Here is a 6,553-nt window from a genome sequence, read left to right on the forward strand (position 1 = left end):
TTATCCTGTATTATACTCCAGAGCTGCGCTCACTATTCTGCTGGTACAGTCACTGTGTACATACATTACATTACTTATCCTGTATTATACCCCAGAGCTGCGCTCACTATTCTGCTGGTACAGTCACTGTGTACATACATTACATTACTTATCCTGTATTATACTCCAGAGCTGCGCTCACTATTCTGCTGGTACAGTCACTGTGTACATACATTACATTACTTATCCTGTATTATACTCCAGAGCTGCACTCACTATTCTGCTGGTGCAGTCACTGTGTACATACATTACATTACTTATCCTGTGTTATACTCCAGAGCTGCGCTCACTATTCTGCTGGTACAGTCACTGTGTACATACATTACATTACTTATCCTGTATTATACTCCAGAGCTGCACTCACTATTCTGCTGGTGCAGTCACTGTGTACATACATTACATTACTTATCCTGTATTATACTCCAGAGCTGCGCTCACTATTCTGCTGGTACAGTCACTGTGTACATACATTACATTACTTATCCTGTATTATACTCCAGAGCTGCGCTCACTAGTCTGCTGGTACAGTCACTGTGTACATACATTACATTACTTATCCTGTATTATACTCCAGAGCTGCACTCACTATTCTGCTGGTGCAGTCACTGTGTACATACATTACATTACTTATCCTGTGTTATACTCCAGAGCTGCGCTCACTATTCTGCTGGTGCAGTCACTGTGTACATACATTACATTACTTATCCTGTGTTATACTCCAGAGCTGCGCTCACTATTCTGCTGGTACAGTCACTGTGTACATACATTACATTACTTATCCTGTATTATACTCCAGAGCTGCGCTCACTATTCTGCTGCTGCAGTCACTGTGTACATACATTACATTACTTATCCTGTATTATACTCCAGAGCTGCGCTCACTATTCTGCTGGTGCAGTCACTGTGTACATACATTACATTACTTATCCTGTATTATACTCCAGAGCTGCGCTCACTATTCTGCTGGTGCAGTCACTGTGTACATACAAACTGTGGACATTACAAGTCCCAGTTTAGACATATGGGTGTGAGGTCTGGGTTGGGCAATGTGCTCTGCTATAGACAGATTGGGCAATAGTCCTGGCGGGTAGAGGATGTGGTCAGTCTTGTCTTACAGATTATTATACTCCATGACTTGTTATGTAAATTCCCGATTCTGTCTTCTTGTGATATAATGTCTTGTACACGGTATCGGCGACTTCCTCATATGAACATAAAGTGACGATAATAGGCCCAGAAATCCGACATGCCCTCTGTGGCCCTGGTAAAAGTTACACCCCATAGTACCAGGAACTGATACAGGCCCCAAATCTAGACTGTAGTCACGGTATCAGCTGCGACATCACAGGTCCGTAAGAAGAAAGTAGTCATGGAAACATCTGTGAAATTTAGGTTCTTCTGTCTGCTTGGGGGCGGTCCTCAGCTAAGCAGGGGCGGGGCTTAAACTAAAGGCTACAAAGCCATTCTGATATCAATACGGATGAAAGGGCCACGCTTCATGCTTAGAATTGCTTGATAAAACTAATAAGATATATATTGTAATTCATAGACTGTCCTCTAGGTGTCACTGCAGTAAAACATAGTTGAATCAAAACTGTCTCGGTTTACAGCCTGCTGTGAAATGATATAATCTTATGGTTATTTCTATTTTGTGCTACATCTAACAAGGGGAAAGAGATGGGATTAATCTGGATATAATCAAACTGGTGCATGACCACCGCCCTAGACATCACAACATCGATAATAATAACGTATTATGGCCACTAGGGGCAGACGTGATGTTTTGTCGAAATTTTCAAAGGATATGAAGTCAATTGAAATGAAAGATTCAGTCACCGTTATAGGCACGGGCCAAAAATGATCCTACAAAAGGAAATACTTCCAAGGGCTTGGCGTGTCCAAATATGTGCTCACTGATCCGAACACTGCCCAACAGGAAACGGCGACTTTCCATGTATATGGTCCCACAAACACTTACCACGGATGGCCAGTAGGGGGCAAGAAGGACCATGATTTCTATTATGTGCTGGCTAGTGCTCGCCTGTTATGGAAATTTTGTAAAAAAATTTGGCAACAAGTAGCGAGAAATATAGCTCATAGCGAGTATCCTAACTACAGGCCATACAAGAAGAGGATAGTCTCAATGGACGACTTCTGGTCTAAAGGAAGTCTTGTGTTGGATACCAATATTTTAGTACTATATGGCGGTATTATGTAGGCTCAAATGACTAGAACAACTGTTTAAAAATACCTAGTGTTATTATATACTACATATTATTTGGGTACTATATGGTAGCATGAAGTGGACTGTCTGCGACAGCTAATGTTAGTACTATATGGCGGTATTATGTAGGCTGCAATTACTAGAACTACTGTCTAAAAATAGCAAGCGGTACTACATAATACGTATTATATGGACACTATATAGTAGTATTAAGTGGACTGTCTGTGGTAGCTATATGTTAGTACTATATGGCGGTATTATGTAGGCTGCAATTACTACGGTAGAACTATTGTCTAAAAATAGCAAGCGGTACTACATACTACGTATTATATGGACGCTATATACGGTAGTAGTATTAAGTGGACTTTCTGAGGCACCAATATGTTTATACTATATGGCGGTATTATGTAGGCTGAAATTAATAGAACATCTGTCAAAAAAAAATCAAGTGGTACTACATACTACGTATTATATGCACGCTACATGGTAGTATTAAGTGGATTGCCTGCAGCATTAATATGTTTGTACTATATGGCGGTATTATGTAGGCTGCAATTACTAGAACTACTGTCTAAAAATAGCAAGCGGTACTACATAATACGTATTATATGGACATTATATAGTAGTATTAACTGCACTGTCTGTGGTAGCTATATGTTAGTACTATATGGCGGTATTATGTAGGCTGCAATTACTACGGTAGAACTATTGTCTAAATATAGCAAGCGGTACTACATACTACGTATTATATGGACACTATATAGTAGTAATAAGTGGACTTTCTAAGGCACCAATATGTTTATACTATATAGCGGTATTATGTAGGCTGAAATTAATAGAACACCTGTCAAAAAAATAGCAAGCGGTACTACATACTACGTATTATATGGACGCTACATGGTAGTATTAAGTGGATTGCCTGCAGCATTAATATGTTTGTACGATATGGCGGTATTATGTAGGCTTAGATTAATTTTAACAACTTTCTAAAAGCGGTACCATATACTACATATTATATGGACACTGTGGCCCCTTCATGACCCAATTACGTAGTAAGACACGTGGCTCTAGGCGTAGACAGACTTTGATCAGTGGACCTGTACAATGTCAGACTGGCCCACCGAAATACCAGAGGGTCCCCCAGTGGGCCCAGGCTCTAGTCCAATAGTAGCCTGGCAGAAGACATCCAAATGTAAAGGGTGCAATGGTCTCCTATGAGTTGTGGGAGGGCGAGCCCTAGAATCACTTTATTTGGTGGCCTAAGGACCCTCAGTCCTGCACTCGCCCCATATGCAGGTTACAAGTGTGTGCAGAAAAGAGGTGTCCGTATCAACAAGGGACATCAGACATCACCGATCCCTAAAGGTCCATATTACAGACTTACAGATATTCAGTGTGCCGCCATATGATGTCTCCATGATGCAACATGTCCCAGTATTCTCCCCAAGAAGTAGGGACAAGACGTACGGTATTAGCCATAGTGACTGTATTGTGGATGTTGGTAACCCCCTACCCACACATTACACCGCGTCATACTATACCTATAGGATCTATCATATGTCTAGACATGGCGGTCTTGCAACTAAATCACAATTTCTAAGAATTGCCTCAAAAAGTTGCAAAAATACGTCTTTAAAAATCGCAGATCCGCTTCTGACCACTGGGTGGTGCCAGAGATACAAAAGCCAAATTTATGACACTCCCAATGTTTTTCGGATGGACTCGCTACAAAAGAAGCATTGTGGGTGTAACATGGCGGAAAGACATTACAATTAGGTGTATTCGGGAGGGGGAGACACGTCTGAGCCAAGCAATTATTGATCTATTGATTTTTATCAAAATCTTTAAACTGATGACGAGTGCAGGGCGGAGCATGACACAGGGCGTGTCTGGTGTTCTTAGACTCCGCCCCCTAATATGGACCAGGTGGGGACCTTTTTTTTTTATAAACAGCGCCACTAGTGTCCTATGGTTGTGCCTGATATTGCAGCACCGCCTTGGTCAAAAATAGGGCTGAGCTGTAATACCATAAACAACCACTGGATTAGAGTGGCGCTGTTTATGAGAAAAAAATCTGTTTCATGACATTTGGAGATGTGGGTTCTCTAAACTGTAATCTACTGGAGTGTAGGGTGTAAAGGATCCCCTGGCAATCATTCGTGACCACTTCAAGTAGGTATGGACGGCTGCAGGAGGATCCTCAGAATAGTCATGGGTCGGTGGCTATAGTAGCCTAGTCAGGAGTCAAGGGTCAGCACCAGAAGAGACGTCAGATACCAGGTGAACAATCTGAAGGGCGAGACAGGAGCGATAGCCAAGAACTAGGCCGAGGTAAGGATTCGGGTCAACCAAGATCAGAAACATCAGGAACAAGATCCAGGAAAGGAAGAGAACCACAACTGCAGTAGAGACCACCAGAGAGGACATCAAGCAGGGGCCACCATCCAGAGAGAGGAGGCCTTGAGGTCCAAAATACCCCCCCAAACCTGAGGCTAGAAATTTCGATCCCACCTGGTGGCCACAAAAGATGCAGCCAAAGAATGGATGAGGATCCGATAACTGCCTCCTATAGACTTGACTATGTGTTATGTATGTGACCCGGCTCCTGGGCAGTTTGTTCCACCCATAGTTCCTCCTGGCATCCGCAGTGTCTGACCCCTGCGGCCCGGATCCGTGCAGAGCTGGTAGAGGTCAGGATTTTCTGGCGCAGGCTGCACAGTGACCTCTTTGTTCTGATCCTTCACTGCCAGAAATTGCGCTTGTACTATCCGAGCTGCCAGGAAGGGGCGCACAAGTTCAGCGCCAGATATAGGGTCGGGTTTAGGGCTCTTGGGTTGATAATAATGTATATAATCTAGGCATATACCAGGATGTACATGACATAACTGCAGAAACGCGTGGGATTATAATTATACATTTTAATGAGATGCGTAATTTCCTGGTCTTCAAATTTGGGTGTTAGAGCATCTTCTCGTACTATGGTGGCCAGTCCAACGTGTAGGACCTGCTTTAGTCATGAACAGATGGAAGTGGACAATCACGTTTGGCCAGTCAACATGTCTCAAGCCCTGAAGACCCGGAATTAGGAGGTCAAATTTCAGTAAATGTTCCGAAACCTTGCCGTAAACCTTCCGAAACTCTCTGTTACATTCTTGGATTATGTAGTGGAAGGAATGAAGAGTTACAGCCGGCAGTGGTTGGACAGACCTGGTAGAAGCGGATGGACCTGGGAGAGGCGGAAGGACCGCATTCCTCAAAAGTAACAACTATGTCTAAAGATAAACAAGGTAAGAATTCTGGAGATAAGAGGTATTTATTGGCCAGGACTCACCTTGTGACCTATCGAGTTTCTTTCGAAACTCCAGAGAGTCAAGACTCTGGAGTTTTGATGGGAAGACCAAAAATATTCCAGGTTGACTTCTTCATGGTGCTGGACCTACATGAACTGGGTGTGGACTCTAAGGAGTGTCCCATCTTCTACCTAAAGGAGATCAGGATTTCTTCAGTCACTCCATTCAGACAGGTCCTAGGTCTTGTGATTGGTGGTGGTCCCAGTGGTGGGATCTTCAACGATTGTGGGCCACGACTCCTTTAACAGTTCACTGTTGGTGAAGAAGACAACCCCATTTGGAGGTATCTTTGAAACCAAATCCTCTGGGTGGTTCATGACCTGAGATCTTGTAAGTCGTGAGATCTTTCATCTAGAAGTCTACTGGTCTACTGGCTTTTCCATAGGTTCTCTTATCATAGATGGATGGACTCAGTGTCGGAGTGAAGTTTCCACCAGATTCTGGAGGCCCACCTTCCAACAACTTTAGGAAAAAGACCATAGAACCCTTTACATTTGTGAACCCACATGACAATCCTCAGTACTCTGGTGGGTCAGTCCAACATTGGAGGTACTAGAAAGGTCTCCCAATGAGGACCAATGGAAAGTCAATAAAAATGGGCTCTTCGCGACCTTGTATAGCATGGCCAACCATTCATCTGAATGGACCTGGTGTAATAAGAAAGGGCAATGTCCTAAGTCCTCATAGAAGTCTATGGAGCTACCCTGGTTCCCCATACGCTCATGACATCATGTAGAGACATGTGACTCCGATTGACCCAAGAGTGTTGCGTTCCATTAGCGTGTTACATGCAGTATGGTCTTCTTCATTGGAAATTTTAAAGGGGTATTCCCGTCTTAAAGGGGTTTTTCAATCTGGTAAGATTCCTACTGTTAGGATAGGTCATCAATATATGGTGGGGGGTTGGTTGACACCGATTAGCTAGGCGAAGGTGCCACGC

The sequence above is a fragment of the Leptodactylus fuscus genome, chromosome 5, assembly GCF_031893055.1.
Source record: "Leptodactylus fuscus isolate aLepFus1 chromosome 5, aLepFus1.hap2, whole genome shotgun sequence".
NCBI classification, from domain to species: Eukaryota; Metazoa; Chordata; class Amphibia; order Anura; family Leptodactylidae; genus Leptodactylus; species Leptodactylus fuscus.